At 36.5% G+C, this 17,475-nt stretch overlaps 1 protein-coding gene and 1 non-coding gene across 3 annotated transcripts in view; both read left to right on the top strand.

The window, feature by feature from the left end:
- LOC106666059 (whirlin) overlaps positions 1-17,475 on the top strand; it is a 148,885-nt gene that overhangs the window by 82,722 nt on the left and 48,688 nt on the right. The window lies entirely within an intron of this gene.
- On the top strand, positions 5,815-5,929 carry LOC112128098. The gene has a single exon (XR_002910861.1). It is a non-coding gene; the product is annotated as a U5 spliceosomal RNA (small nuclear RNA).

The following is a 17,475-nucleotide window of genomic DNA, read 5'->3' as shown; positions in this document are numbered from 1 at the left end:
AATGCAGGGCCGCTGGATTCGAACCCGGGACCTTTACCTTACAGTGATGAGCGCCGTGTCAACGCCTAAACCGTTGCGGCCACCGACGCCCCCCAATTTTATTTATTTATCAACCAAGTTGTTGATTTTGTCGTTTCCAATTGCTCTACATTACATTTTTGGTTTTTCGGCCTCTGACCATCTTCAGTGGTGAATCTGTCGCCTCGAAGATTTCCTCCTTTAGCACATAAACTTTCGCCTATTTTGGTCGATCTCTGCTGTTGGTTTCTCTGGACGATTTTTGTTTGTTTAATGAAATAGAGAATTCTTACTTACCTTATTACAGTATCTAGGTCTATATTGCCCAAGAATAGGTTTCGTAGGTATCATAGTCTTTTTATAGCTGATGCAGGGCAGTTTCATAGAATATCTCTGATGACTCTGTTTCCTTCAGACGAGTCGGCATTGGTTATCTGTTAATAATCCCATTTTTAGGTAGTATTTTACTGTCCTAGATATATACCTTTTAGAGGTTTTAATTCGTTTCTGTCGAATACGATTTCCTTTTTCTTGTAGTAACCCTTTTCTTTAGTAACCCAAGATTCCAGTTCTTTTTATTGTGGTCTATGATGCTTTCGAGGTTTCCTTTTTGTCTAGTATGTCTTCTGCCTCGTTGCCTAAAATTTCTTCATGTCCTGGGACCCACTTTCGCGTCAGTCTATTTACAGATCCGAGTTTTTAAGGGTATTTAGGCAGTTTCAGACTGGTTTTGAGTTGATCTCGAAGACTTAGAAAACCATTGGAGCTGCCTGATTATCTGGTGGTTATGGTGGGGCCGAGTGCCATGTGGTCCTCATTTATTCCATTCTCTTGTATCACTCCCATTGAACTTTACTCCAGGTTTTTCTTCTTTTGCCTTAACTTTACATAGTTAAAAATTGTTCTCACTTTTAAATAATTACATCGAATGGTTTTTCAATTTTTCAAAGTCTAGTATTGTATCTGTTGCACCTCAGACATATTATTATATCAGTTGCTCTAACTTTGTCCTAAATTTTGGTATGGCCAGCGTTTAGTGCCCAAGTTATACCTCAGAATGATTTGCCGTGGTTCGGAATTCTACGTTGTCATTAGGTTGTAACTATTTTTGAATACTTTCTTTCTAGTTTTGAGGTATAGAGCTATAAAAAGTTCCAAAAAATTCCCGAAATGCAATTGACGAACTTATTCTGCTGTGTATTGATCGATTGCTATGTCAGTAATTCTGGTTTAACTAGATTTTCCAAGATCATTGAGATTTATGCTACACCATCAGGCATACAATATTTAACAATCTGAAGCCGTTCAGTCCTATAAACGAATAATTACATCAATTTATTTGTAAATGTTAACAACAAATATTTTTAAAACGGTGCTCTGGCAAGAGATATTTTGTATATCTTCAATAATCATCACCAAAACGACAAGATCCAACCTTAAATTAATTGTGTCTGATTACAAATATGTTCGGGGAAAAATTCTATGAGAAAAAGCGAATAGTTTATTTTGTTCTACCTCTCTCAGACCTTTTTATGCAAACATGCACTAATTGCTAAAGAGATTATGACACAGATACTACATGTGAAACATCACAAGTACAAATTCACCCTTAAAACATTTTAATTATAGTCTTTATTTGTTTCTGATTTATCAAATATTTTACAAAGGGGCGTCGGTCGTTAGGCGTTCAATGAATTCTAGGACGCTGTTTCCCCCCCCCCCCCAAAATCGCATATTTCATGTTACATCTTAAGAAATCTACATTTAACTCAACGGTATGGAGACTGTCGTCTAAGGATTACGATACTGCGACCTCTCTACTGAAAGTTTTACTGGATAATTTTGAATGGAAACTTAAAAGCATTATGTCTGAGAAACATTTTTCTTCGCCTTCCATAGAAAATCTTCCCTCGATAAAATTTAGCCACCATTTCATTTTCACACTGCACTACAAATATTTTTCACCAAAATTGTCTATATAGGGTGTTCGGCTACTCATGTTACAAACTTTGCCAGTAGATTCTACATTCAAAAATGAACCGAAAAGTCCAAATTAACTATGGTCCGAATCTCAACAGTTTAGGAGTTATTTCACTTTTTCTGATTTTTTTAAGATTTTACAACCTTGCTTCAAATAAACAATAACTCCAAATCTAAAAGGTTTTGGACAAATCCGTTGAAACCCATGAAAACTGCGTTAAATTTCCAATCAGATGTGATCACTACTAAACTTGTAAACCTTCGTGAAATAAGAGTTAGTATTAAAAAAAATTTTTTTTTTCAAAGTTGAAAAACTTACTATGGTGATTCTAAACTACTATTTCCAAACCAAGAGACCAGCAAATTTCTGAAAAAGTACTCCATTTAATATCCTTTTTAGTGGTGCAATTGCTTTTTTAATTTCTGTTTTCAAAGATGAAGAAATTGATGAAGGAAAACAAAAAAACGGTAGTTGAAGGAAAAGATTAATAATAATAAAAAACAAAAAACTTAAGGAAATTTTGAATAATTTTATTAAATGAATTTATTACTTAAAAATAATTAAAAAGCATATGAACACCTCTAAAAAGGATATGAAATGGAATACTTTCACTCACTTATTTCACGAAGGTTTAAAGTTAGTATTGATTACATCTTAAACAACGCAGTTTTCAATGATATCAACGGATTTGTCCAAAATCTTTTAGATTTGGAGTTACCATTGTTTATTTGAAGCACTGTCTTGAAATCTTAAAAAAAGAGAAAAATTGGAATAACTCGGAAACTGCTGAGATTCAGACCATAGTTAATTTGGACTTTTTAGTTACATTTTGAATGTAGAATTTATGGGCAAAGTTTGTAACACGAGTAGCCGAACACCCTGTATTTTTCTTTACTATTTGAAAAATAAAACATTGCCTAGTAGAAAGTACTTTATCTTGACTCCATCTGGACCACAATAATAAAGACTAAATCTAGCAATCAAATTAATATTAAGTTTTTAAAAAGTGTTTATTACAGAAAAGTAAAAATCGAATACTTTGAGATTAAATTTTTGCTTTTCTTACAAAATACTCATTCAAAAAGTCATCCAATATTGTTAGTTAAGATAAACACTATTAAGTTAAGTATTATTAGTGCAGATAGTAGTTTTCTAAGAAAAGGACAATTGTGAATCACTGTAGGCGATCAAGTTTGGATTTGATGGCGATCAAAAATGATTTTTTTATTCTCAGGACTGAAACGGGTTTTATGAACGGCGTAGAAGTAATGTTATGACACGAAACTCGAGGTTTTTGAGCAAACGCAGTCGTGTGAAGACGGCATTCAATTAACAGCCACTCGAGAGGCCTGTTGGGTAAGGGTTGAAGCAACACTCTTATTGTTCCCATTACTGTTGAATGCGAAGACCTGCGCGGCACGTAGGGCACGTCGGCCTTTCACAACCCTTTTTGATAGGTAGTTAATAAGACGTCGGTCGGCATTTTTTCACCGATTTCCGTTAAAAAAAAGGACGGGGGTTTTTGCCGGCCCTTCCCCGTTTCGTAACAGGGGCAAAAATAATCAAAATCCTTTCCGTCTCAGTAGAAAGAAATGCGAGTTGGCCTCGGTTTCACAAAAGGATCCCATCACGGGTCCCGTTGTTTAAATCTCAATAACGTCGGGTTTGGCGATTGTTTTCGCGTCAAAGGGTTAGCGTTCAATGCCGAGGATTCAGGGTGGTCAGGGGCGGTGAAAAGACCCGCAGATCATTACCAGAAGTAATTACGATTTAGACCATTAGCCATTGTCAGTTTGGGACGCGTTATACGCATTTAAAAACGTAGTAAACATTTCCGTGGGACCCTTCAAGTTCAGAAGGTCACAACATATATCACACACTAATTACACCTGACTTTGTGTGTACGACTATCGTACCCGCCATGATAGTGGTTCTGCTTCGTTTCCCTGTCTGAAGTTTGAAATTTTATTGTAGAATAAACTGAAATTTGGTCTGGCCGAGACACTAGACTTTAATTCTTGTAATATAGAAATTATTTTACTTTTTGTTTTTACTTCACTTCATTGATACACCGATCGAAACTTCTCTACGAAGAAATTCATACATTCGATTTTATATTTTGTAAAGGTAAAAACGCTAGGTACGCAGCTATCTGTATTTAAAAACAATGAGAAATAGTAGAGCTGAAGATAAACCCGGTGAAGAAAGAAAAGATAATGAAATGAAAATGGAACAGAAGGAAAAAAGAAACGCATAGCAAAAAATGCCGATGATAGCAAGTGCCTAAGCGTCCTGCCTACAACAACTAAAGGGGACAAATTTTCAATAATGTTCTTCTTTTTTAAATTCAACTTTTCAATTCTTAATATTAGATATAGCTTTTGAACAGTACTATATTTAAACTATGTTTATTTTGTCCGTTAGTTTTCCCAAAATTTCTTCATTACTAGTACTTAGAGAATTTTGATGTGTCAGCAACTGGTTCAAAAAAGATCTTCTAAATAGAATTTTTAAGCTTAGTAATTTTTTTAAAAAGTTATCTGACAATTCACAAGCTGCTGATATTTCTGGCCATTAGGTGAAAAACATTATAAATGCATAAAAGTGGTGTAAAGTGTAATAAAAGGGTAATTTTCTTTATTTACACATTGGCAGTATATGGGGCTCATATTGCCTACTTAATGGAGCTCACCTTTTCAGGTTGTAATACACCCCAGATGAGACCATCCTAAGCGAGCCGCTCAAAGTAATACCCTTCTCCACATTTCTGGATTTAGCCCAGGAACAGGCAACCATTAAAATACCGAGCTCACCCTCCTGGGGTTGAACTAGTTTCATAGGACCTTACGGCCTTCAGCTGAAACAGCCACTACACAGCTAGCCCCGTTTCCCCAGGATCTGATCGGACGAGATTCTGCTTCTGTATTTACTACTGATCTTCACTGGGTCGGTTTCGTCGCTTCTTTTACCCGATCCCCGAGGGGCACCCGTATAGGCAGAGGTTGCGGGCTTTGACGGTAGAGATTATGTAAATGTTCGTCACCAATCGGTCGTTATGCTCGATAATGGTACGTGGGGAATACTCGTGCGAGGGACGTACGGGAGCTGGGCATATACACTTCATCCTAGAGACAATTTGAAGATGAGTTTAGTACCCAAACCAACGACATTGACCGTTAATCCGGTTAACCACCGAAATTTCATCTTGAATGTGTCGAATTTTTATCCACTTAGCCACTGAAATTATACTTTTGAGCTAACTCATTCACAGCAGAAGCTTGCTTGTTTTGGATGTTTATCGACCTGCAGCAAATTAAATTTCGGACATGAGATCGTCTTTAGAGGTCATATGGAGGTCCTTATAACCTCTAAAGAAGAGACCCAATCTTTAGAGGCTTGCTTGTTCTTCTTACTTGTATGCTCTTCCAGAAACGTACTATAAGCATAAGCTTATATGGAGGTTCCTCACTGGCACTCTCACCACGACCCACAAAAATGACACATCTACTCATAAAACAAACACTTTGAGCCCTGAAGATGATCTCAATAAAGATCGGAACGTTGGCAAGGTAAAGAAAATGTTTTTCTGAAACCTACGTCACACCAGACCGCATCTCACGATTTCCGAATAATCATAAACTAACTAATTGTGGTCGATGGGGTACTTTTATAATTTTCCGCCATCGACCCAAGTACGTACTCAGCTCGAAGAGAGTGGGGATGCTATTCCACCATCAGCCCCTCCCCATTCAATCTAATAAATACGCTCACTCCTACAAAACACATAAACATATTTTGACGGCTATATAAAATAAAAACTCTGGTCTCTCTTCATAACGAATAAATCTTTCGCCTTTTACTAAAGATTTAGTGGAGAAGGACTCATTGATGAGTATCAATATTATTGTTAGCAAAATAACGAATAATTTCATAGCAGCCAAAACCTGTGCTTTTGTGAAGGTTGACTGCATTCCTGACAAACATCATAGTATTTAATGGTACGTGAGTACTCGAACACGTCGGGTTGAAAGATATTGACAACGAGCAAATAGTATCAATTCACCATTAATTAATCGTAAATTATGCACTGCATCCAGGTGTACATAGAATTAAATAAAACTCGTCACAGACATAAATCCTGTTTATACAGCTTAAAAAGTAAGATTTTTCCTTCTAATTTTGGTTCTGTGGTAGACAAGAGTTAAGTTTAGACGAAACGTTTATCCCACGTCAAATGCTTTTTACCCCTGTCTTTCATGTTCTGGATAAAATACCAGTGAAAACTGTTTAGCATTCGCCAATTTGGGAAAAATCCCGATTTCAGGGGAGAAAACCAAAGATAAGTTATCGACTTCTTTCCACGAATATAAATTGTTACAGTAAATCATTTTTAATTAATTAAATATTCAAATAATCGGTAATCATGCTTCTTATTTTCTCTCTCTCTCTCTCTCTCTCTCTCTCTCTCTCTCTCTCTCTCTCTCTCTCTCTCTCTCTCTCTCTCTCTCACACACACATCTGTCTGTCTCTTCAATATCTTTATATTTGTGTTTATTTAACTAATTTAATTATTTAACAAAACCATCGGAGCCAAAATGGTTACTAAGACATTTTCGAGGGTTTCACGTTCATAGTTATTAACTTTAATTGATTCCAAATTTATGACTGTCATTAATGCATTAATTAATGATCCATTATAAACTTTGCGCGTTTCATCTTATTCATTGTTATTCCACAAAAATAGTCAGAATAACAACCCAACACACGTCGTAGATTGGAAGAGTTGCGTGATTGATACCGGACCCAAAGGGCGGTTCCGTCGGAGATAAAGGTCGGAAATTGAGGTCGGCAGTTGATGATTGCGATGATTGCCAATCTTTACTCAGTAGTTTCGCACCGACCGTTATCGTACGGCCACCTCCAACGTGGCCTCAGGCCTTCCCCTTAATCCAGACGTCGACCGCAACACGAGAAGAACAATGGCATAGTTTCTTGTACCACCCTGCAGCTGAACACTTTTACCAGCTGCATACAACACGGCTAACTGAGAAATGGAAAATAGTTTAATTCCATTTTGAGCCGATAAATTATGACAGTCTGTCCAATATTAAAATAATTTCCTATACTTTATAAGAAGCAGGGCGGTCAAATTTTCAAGGATTTTTGTGTGCAAGAATTGATTTTTTTTAAATAAAGTAATTCTTGTCAGAAAGGAGGGCTTAACGTCCAACTACTTGTTGGGTGTCATGGATGAAGGGTTGGTACCGCTTTGACAATACTTTTTTCATATTATTATCAATTTCAATTCCATGAGCTGTGCCGGGATTCGAACCCAAAATCATTTGCGTGAATTCGAGTCGAACACCGCGGTCCGTTTTTCACTTGAATTAAGTAGAAGTCACGAGAGCTCAAGAGCAAGACTAGCGGCGTAGTTAGCCGAAGTCGTGGGTTCGAATCCCGAATCCTCTTGACACTGACTTTTTTATCTCAAACAAGACCTTAAATAGAAAGAATAATTAATTAACTTGAATTAAGTTAATACGAAACTCCTTCCTCATTTCCATGCTTTTTTAATACAAAATTTAATAGTTTGGTTAGTGGTAATTATGGACCATAATAAAGATTCTTTTTATCTAAGGTTTTTGGTTGCGATGTAAAAATTAGTGTCACGAGCGGGATTCGAACTTGGATAAAAATAATAATTAATTGGAATAATTCAATGGTCAATTATGACCACTAAGCAAATATGGATTAATTTAATAATTAAAAAGAAGTAATTATTTCACTAACAGCTCCCCGTAGCCACTTCATAAGTCGCTAAGAACCGAATCCTGACATTTGAAAATATGACAAAAACAGGGAAAAATAGAACGGTTGTAGGTTGGGTTTGCGAGTTGAAGTCCGAGGCAATCGAAGTCACGATAGCTCAAATGGGTTGAGCAGCACCGTATCAGCAGAAGGTTCGAATCCCGCTCGTGACACTAAATTTTCATCTCTACCAAAAACTTTAGATAAAAAGAATAATTAATTGGAATATGATATATGTATATCTAAGTATATTTCTACACCCTCCGGGCCAAATTGGATAAGTCAAATTTTGGCAAAAATGTATATTCCAGTAAGTCATTGCGCTTGACAGATTGTTTATATCTGATAAAGTCGAAAAGGAAACCATTTCCTTTTAAATGCTATATACCTTTTTGGACGTAAAGAAAAGTTACGTCAACATTTCAATTATTATACTTTTCTATTTATAAATTCGAATAACTAATAATAAAAAGCTACTAAAAAAATTAAATTTGTACCAAAGTTCGAAAACTTAAAAAAAGCAATCCAGAAAAATTGTGATATTTGACATACCGAGTAAAGCTCTTGACTGATCTGCTTTATTAGAAATTGATATGCATATGCATTCTTTTTGTAAATCTGTGTTGACAAGAAAAAATATCCATAAGTGATGTTAAAAGTTTGAGCATAAATCAGTGTGAGTGACAGCGCCAGCCTACACCTTGGGCGATGAGAGTTGAATCGGCCCTGTTTTTCGAATCTCGAGAATCCTTATGCAACACGGAATGCCGGCTTTTTCAAGTAAATTATACCTGAAGACATCTTCAATTAAATCAGATAGTTACGACCGATATGGTTACGTGCTGTTTCGTTTTATCCAGATAAAAAATCGCATACGGTAAGGTTAAGGGGTCAAAAATAAGAGGCGTTGGTAGCAAGAGGCCAGTGCGGTCCGGCATAAATGTCATAGGTGTAGATCGTGATGGGGCCTGCTCTGCGTTGTTGCAAGATGAAGAAAGCACGTGGTCGCCCACCTTGCGTCCACATCCATCATACGAATCCGATGTTTCACTTTCGTTTAGAGTTGTACCAAATTTCAACAAAAAACCCAACAGACTGTGTCATCATCGTTGTCCCAGTTCGTTGCGATGTGCATCAGATAAGGCGAGAAAAACAAAGCTATTAGACCTCATAACGAGCATGCCGGAAAATGCAATATATTTTCTTAAATTAGGACCTTTATTGAGATAATGACAATCTAAAATGAAAAACCATTGTCAAACAAACAATCTTGATTTTGTCGGAAGCCCAAAAGACCGAACCACCAGCGGTCTATACCACTATCGTGTACGTTTTTGGGTGTATCGTCTACGTTTTTCCTGAGTCAATGGTATCACAGACATCAAGAGATCCTGGCAGTCCCGGAGCCGAGACCCCTGCCAGGATTACGGATGAGCGTCGATGGTAGGCAACTGATGTTCTATGTTTTCACCATCGATGTTACTGTGTCGACGTTTTTTTGACCATCGATAGTAGGCAGTCGATGTTTTGTAAATTTCGCTTTTTCACTTTGTGAATAGGGAATGACACATATTCTTTTGCTACGAAAGTGACCTATCCGAACCTGGCAGGAGTTGTTCAATTTGTGCCTCATTTGGCACATCTGTTCCCTCTAAACGATTATTTTCCAAAACTGGACAGATTATTTCGGAAACGAAAAATCACTCGGTTTTAAAGCTACGTTTTTTAAGTTCTGTTGCAGAGAAGACGTGGTAGTGTTTTATTGTAAAATTCGTATAAATTAATTTTAGATGATGTTTTGTTTAGCAAGGGACTGGAATTGGGCTTGGGTGGATTATGGATGTTTTCCGAAGTAACTAAGAAAAAACAGGGAGGTATTTTGAATAAAATTCACAGACACAAAATACTTTAACAGTAGACGTCTTTCATTCAAAAGGGACCGAGAGATCTTCTTATAGCCATAAATGGAACCAAAGGCCAAAAAATTCCTAACAAATGTTATTAAAATAACAAACATCATTTTATTAATCAAGCTCCTAATATAGCGCTCAGAAATGGCGAAGTTCGAAAAATTAGCTTATGTTTATAAAATGGCACTTAATAATTTATGCATATGAAAATAATTTATGGTTTGAGTAATGAGTACTCAAAAAATCATCCAGTACCATGGTACAATGTGTATTACCATCGATGGTATCATGGGTGTTTTTCTATCGATGTTTTTTTCTAGCCAGGATCAACACCTGACAAGCTGGCCGCACCACCCTAAAGCCAGGAACACACTTACCCGATGTTATGCCATACGACACTACCCGATGCAACCCGAAGCATATCCAAACTCCGATTTTCCATAAGGTTGTATTACCCCCGTGCACATCTACCCGATGCTTATGCCACGCTAACCTACCCGACGCTCTGCGATCCCCATCCAGATTTTCGTCTGGTCGCATCGAGTACAGTCGAAGACAAAAGAACCGGACACTCATATTTTTATTCAAACTACATGTATTATTGTCGTTATATTAATTACAACATACTTATTTTAATATAAACCAAATTAACTGTGATTAAAAATTAATTAGTTTTTATTTAAAAAATTAATTTTAATGGTTTGGTAGAAAATTAATCAAAAACACCGGAATACGATTTTTGATGAAACGAATTTAACTAACAATTTATTGTACTCGCTTCGGCGGTACATACACTAAAATTGGAACAATTTATTACACGGTTTTGCTCATAAAATTTAATTAACAATTTATTCCATAGTTTTGCTCGTAAAATTACACCATTTTGTAATGTCGGGTAGCATCAGAACAGGACAGTCATATTTTTTGTAGTTTATTTCAAACTAAGTACATGTAATTTTGTCGTTATATTAATTACAACATGTTATTTTAATATAAACCAAATTAAACGAGATCAAAAATGCATAAGTTTTTAAAACATTGTTTTATTATGATGGTCAGGAGTAACTTTATTTAAAACAATTAAATTTATTAGATGGTTGTGCTCATAAAATTTAACTAACATTTTATTACAAAAGATGCTTCGCGATTGTGATAGTGATGATTGTGATAAACGCTGTGGACTGTACGCGACGTGTCGGATAGATGTGCACACCCCACCAAAACGTGGCAAGGCGTAGCATCGCGTGTGTTCCTGGCTTAAGTCATATAAACTTATTTATTATGCCCTAATGAAAAGTTCCTTATGATGTTCTCAACACCTAATAATAACAATGATACTTTGTTTGTCTTAATACAAACAAAATTCTACCTTTACAATATAAGTACCGTAGACATGGAAAATTCTCTCTGACTGAAATCAATGAATATATCTACAAAACAACAGTAAAAAGAGAAAATTGAATTAATGAACACAGGATATGAGAGGTACAGCCTTTTTTTTTATAGGCCTTTTTCTAATTGTGATTGGTTTAGAGTTTAACCCGATGATTAATTCGCTTCTACCCAGTAAATTGCGACTTTTTTTGGAGCAAACAAATTTCTTTTAATATGGAGGATTCACCGAGAATAAGAAACATATCCTCTCTGACCCTAGCGTTACGTGTAGAGAACATGTCACATGGTCCTTCCACCCAAGGGTTGAAATTTAACCATATTAACTCTCACCCCATTCTATAAAACTGCAAATCACCAAAATTTAGATCCTGATTAAAATCAGAAGCAATTATAAGCAATTAGCAAGGGGGTTTCATCTAGGCCTTTTTTACAATTGAAAGCGAATTGATGGCCCACATACTCCTCCTTACGTCGCGTATTAATTAACAAGTCTAGATAAGGCTTCTATTTAGGGATATAGATTCTGAAGTAATGTGTGGTGGAATACTTGCTAAATAGAATGTGAAAGTGAGAAAACATACGATTTTTTTTTCTAAAGGGCTGTAATTTTTGGAATCAGGAAGCTTAAGGATATAATTAAAGTGAAGCCTCAGCACTTCAACATGTACACGTTTCTACATACAACATAGCTAATAGAAGTTGAGGATGGTAGGCCAAAGAGCTTGAAGAAAAATTTCTGAAATTTATCTGGACCCCAAATCAGACATGCTTAAAACAGGGGAAGCGTGTTCTGTTAAATCCCATCCTACCTGCAGATATACGTGATTGAAATGATGCTGGAGAGAGAGAGAGAGAGAGAGAGAGAGAGAGAGAGAGAGTGAATGAGAGATGACTTGTGAAACTTGTGAGAAAAACAGTCAACACGGGAAAATCAGCCTCCCTTTCTTAAAACTACCATTGGATTAGTAACGTAATACATTGTTTACCAAATCAACTCACTGAATCAATGCAGTTTATTTCAGGAGGATTTGGACAAAATGTGGTCGTACAGCCAGCCCAATAATCTCAAATAAAACGAAAATAAGTGTAAACTTTAAGGTTTTGTAAAAAAAAAAAAAAAAAAGGAAAATTCTTGGTGGTTTTTCTGACCCTGATTTTTAGGACCACATTGAATATCTACTACAGCACCAAGGTGCAAGTTTTAGGCCATGTTTTAATTTCTTTAATTTAATTCAGATTCATCCCATATTTCAATTTGGTGCCAATACTAGTACTATTGTTTTTCGGATGTTTATAATGTTTGGATTTTGTTGGGCCAATATTTTTAACAAAGTACTATTCTTTGGTAATTTTAGACTGCTGCTGGTCCAAAAACAGGTCTTAGTAAAAAGGATATGTAAACCTAGTAAATGAGTGTTTTCTGAATGTTCACAAGCTGCAGACGTTTCTGGATATCAGATAAAAAAATGGTTACATGAAAAGTTGGTAGTAAAGAAAAAATTTTCCTTAGACTATTGGTATTGGTATGGTATGGTATGGTGGAAAGGATACTAGGAAGCGGGGTTTGTATTCCCCAGGCACTGCAGCCTTCTGGCTTATTGTACCTCCCTAGTTCCTTAGTTCAGTCAATAGACTCAATCCTTCTTCTTAGAAGTATCAGGTCATTGACTGTTGCTGCTGCAATTTGATTCCCTAAGTCTTTTCCGTATGTTAGGTTAAACCTCCATTGAGCTGTTGTTTCGCATTCGAAGATGATATGAGTGGCTGTTTCTTCCTCCTCATTACATAATCTGCAAATGGGATCATCGCTGTATATACCCATGTTGTGTAGATGTTTTCTCAGATGCCAGTGACCGGTTAATAGTCCCACCACTCCTCTGAGTTTTGCCCTCTCCAATTGCAGCATTATTTTTGCCAATCGTGGTGAGGGTTGTTTCATCATAAGTTTACTGCACCGCTAGAGTTTATCCACTTCTCCTTTTGTTTTGCTTGGATCCATTCTGCGATGGAGGATTCTATGTTTGTTTTTGTTATCCCAAGGATAGGTTCGGGGCCTATGTATGGTCTTGTAGATCCTCCTCTGGCCAGTCTGTCTACTTTCTCGTTACCCAAAATTCCCCTGTGCCCTGGTACCCAAGATACATCAGGTTGTTGTGTTTTCCCAGGTTTTGGAGATTTTGGATTCATTCACTGACTAGTTTTGATGTAATTCTTTTACATGCTAATGCTTTAATGGCTGCTTGGCTATCTGATCTTATAAGGATTTTTTTGTCAGTGTAACCTCTTTTAAGATTTTCCAGGGCACAAGCATTGATGGCATGTATTTCCGCTTGAAAGACCGAAATATACTTCCCTAATGAGTTTGATTGCTCATATTTTGGGCTTGTACAGAAAATGCCTGATCCGTTCCTTCGTTTGGTTTGGAGCCATCTGTGCACCATCCTTAGACTGGACTCCCTACTTTAAATTTTATCATGTAGAAGAGCTTAACGTACAACTTGCTACCCGTGGGCAACGCAGACAAGAGGTTTAACCTAAAATTCAATTCCAAGGCCTATGCTGGGATTTGAACCCAGAACCGTGAACGTATTAATTTATTGCAAAATTTCATTTTTTTTCAACTGGTATTTTATTGCTTGCTTGGTTTAATTCCTATTTCTCGCCCTTGATTAGTATCTCAACCTTGAATAATCCACGAATAAAGCAGGTGATCACGTCTCGACCGTCGTTCAACTGTTAGTGCAAGGAATTAGTATCGTGAGAGCTCGGAGCCACTCTCCTTTTCAGGCCGGGTCTGAAAGGTCAAAGGGTTTGAAAACTGAGTAATCTGTATATATCGTCGGCCACGTTGTATCGCCGCGCAAAAACCTCTTCGCTTTACCGTTTGAAAAAAACAAATTGGGTTGTGAAATTTTGGGAGAGAAAAACAGCGGCCGGAAAGGCTTGCACCATGGCTGAGGAAATGTTTCGTTGCCTGTGTTGTAATCAATTAATAAAGTATGGAATTAATTAAATAATTTTATTTTACAACTTCCAGGCTTTATCTCAATGAAACCTGTTACGATTTGTTATTTAATAACGAAAAAATTACATTCTCTATGATGAACTCATTATTTTAACCTGATGAAATAATTACTTAAAGGGACTTAGCTGAGTTTTACCCCTTTTTTTATTAAAACTTGAGGCCAATGATTTGTTAAAATAAACTGAAATTATGTCGAAATAATAACAAGATAACTGTCACAGGGTAAAATAGAAACTGAAAGTTATGGGTATGGATATTTCCTGATACAAAATTTATAACTATAATTAATATAGTAAAATAAATATGATTACACTTGCATTTTTTGGATTTTATATTTATATATCATATTTAATTATTATAATAATGAATTTTTAAAAATTGTGGTCAGTAAGGGAGTTTATTACAGTAATCAACGGTCCATTTAATTGAACTTAAATATTAGTTCAATTAATTAAGGTTTTTAGTAGAGATAAAAGTCAGTGTCACGAGCGGGATTCGAACCCACGACCTTCGGCTTGATACGCCGCTACTCTACCACTTGAGCTATCGTGACTTCGATCCACTCGGGCACTAACTTCCCATCTCAACCCCACCTTGTTGAATTTTCCGCCTGTCTGTCCCTAAATTTGATTTTTCGGCTGATGAACCTGTAGTTTGTCATTTTCGATCATTTTGGTCTGCCTATTTTCACTGTCATGTTATGTCCTCAGTATTTTTGTTTCTCACCAAATGTATTAAATAATAAATTCACTTATACAAAACGACACGACTAATATAACTGACATACACCGAAGGTTTCGAAATGCCAGGATGAAAAATCACACATACATAGTTTTATCTAAACTGGGTAGTGCCTTTTATTTATTTTTTATTTTTTTGATTTATTTATTGATTATTTATTTTTACGAGGGTTTGCAACAGCAGAGGACATATAAACCCTCAAGATTTATAAAAAGCCCCTTTGTAAGTATGTCGGGTTCGAATGTAGGGCCGCTGGATTCGAACCCTGGACTTTACTTTAGTGTGATGAGCGCCGAGTCAACGCCTAAACCCTTTTGGTCACCGTCTCCCCCTAGTACCTTATTGTCTGTACTAATGGTCGTTTTCATATTGCCCTGCTAAATACATTATTGCTACATTTGGTAATTCAACCGATTTATAAAACCCTTCAGATTATCTTCAGTGGTCCTTCTTCACAAACTTAATTTTGGTTAAAATTTGAAATCCTCATACAAAACCTGGTCAGACTTTTTCGCACCCATTTATATCGTGATGACATGAAATATACTACCGCCTGTTACTTTACCATTCTTATAATATGCGTTAAATGTATAAAAACCCTTTACCTCCTTCGTGTTGAGAACTTTCACACACTATTTTGGTTCAAATGTGTCGATATTTTCTCTTTATGTTGGACAATGCATAAGGTAAGCTCCAGAAATGATGAACATCCAGAAACGCGGGGAGAATTAAAAACCATGTAATGGCTTTTTTTTTTGTCAACAAATAATGTAGAGGTACTTAAAAGAAATTTAAATAGAAACGTTATTTTATAGTGCACCAGAATGGGAAGTATCCCAAAATCATCTTTTGGGGAGTTGATGTCCGAGTGGATCGAGGTCACGATAGCTCAGGTGGTAGAGCAGCGGCGTATCTAGCCGAAGTCGTGGGTTCGAATCCCTCTCGTGCCATTAGCTTTTTCCTCTGTCCAATAGAACCCATCCCTACAACCCCATAAGGAAAATTGAACTTTGGATTTGCGTCGGGTAGCGTTGCCTCGGGTAGATGTGTTCCCCGCTTTATCGTGTCCAACGCCGTTTGAATAGCCATCATAACCACACTATCGGAACGTTTTCGTTTGTTTATTTGATTAGGTATAAAACATGAACAGATAAATGCATAAATTGGTCAATAAAACTGTAGAAAGCACATCATTAAGGACATCGTGAAAAACAGAAACAGCTCTTTTTACGATCATTTGTTACATATGAGCCACGAAACAATAAATAACGAAGTTACGTTTGTACGCAAAGGGACTTTTGTTTTGGCTATATATGATTGATTTATGCGTTAATCATTAAGGAAAGGCCCGATTCCTCTGAGAATACAGTAGTACCGTGAGAATATCAGTTTATCACCACGTGTGCGCCAAGCAAGGCGCCTCTTGATCTTACATCACACGAACAAAAGGCGGGCTTCGAAGAATAAATTTGGTAACCGAGAAGAATCGTCAAGTAACTCGCGTGGCGCGATGGCCGTGAGAAAAGTTCGAAATACTTTGACCAGGGGTCCTTTTGTAATAGAATTTGCCTTGCATGAAATCTCATCATTTTTATGATCGGCCACCGTTTTCTAATTGCGAGTTTTCGGACGCAATCACCGTCGTTCCATGTCCTCCCTGTCTCATCAGCTCCCTTTCTCCTCATTTCCCGATTCTCTGTTGTCGAAAAGTGTCACGGGCTTTTTTTTCAGATGCGCGTGATCATTTTACTAATAAGTACAAATGCGCGTTTTTAAATCGGAACGACGACCGTAGCACGGTCAGAATGAATGTTTTCCCGAAAATAGCACTGAATAAGGATTACGTTTAAAAAAGTCGTACTTCCTATACATACATGAATATCAAAATGCTTTTATGAGAAAATTCAAGTATAATCCACACCTAGGATAAAACAGGTTCAAAATTTAAACATATCTTGGAATTGCACTTTTTTTTGCAATAAGTTATACAGTATTGACACTATCCAATTACATTTACATCGACCTTCGAAAAAAATCCGCAATAATAGCATTTAAAAATAATAATATAGATCTAGACATCAAAATATAAAAATTCAGTAATTAATTTTATCATAAAGCCTTTAAAAGTATTGCATCTAGAACTCTCTCTCTCCCCCCCTCTCTCTCTCTCTCTCTCTCTCTCTCTCTCTCTCTCTCTCTCTCTCTCGCTCTCTCTCTTTTTATTTCACCTTTCTCATGTACTTCAGTCATCCTCCCACACGGTCTCTCTATTTATCTATCTACCTCGCCCTCTTTCTTTCTATCGCTTTCATTTTCTATTTTTCTGACTTTTTTCTCATTCTTTCACTTTCTTTCTCTATATATCTATAATCTACCTCTACCAATCTCTCCTCTTCTCATCTCTATTACTAGACGTCTTACTATCTCTTTTTATCTTTTAATTTCTTTTTTCTCGGTCTCTCTCCTTCCCTTTATTTGCTCTCGTTTGTCATTCTCTCCTTTCTCTCTCTCATCTCGATCTAGTTATCTACCTCGCTCTCTTTCTTTTTTTCTCTTTCACTTTCGATTTTTCTCATTTTTCTCACTTTCTGTCTATA

Source organism: Cimex lectularius, unplaced genomic scaffold, assembly GCF_000648675.2.
Source record: "Cimex lectularius strain Harlan isolate CLEC.00 unplaced genomic scaffold, Clec_2.1 scaffold162, whole genome shotgun sequence".
NCBI classification, from domain to species: domain Eukaryota; kingdom Metazoa; phylum Arthropoda; class Insecta; order Hemiptera; family Cimicidae; genus Cimex; species Cimex lectularius.
This window is presented reverse-complemented; position numbering and strand designations above follow the sequence as displayed.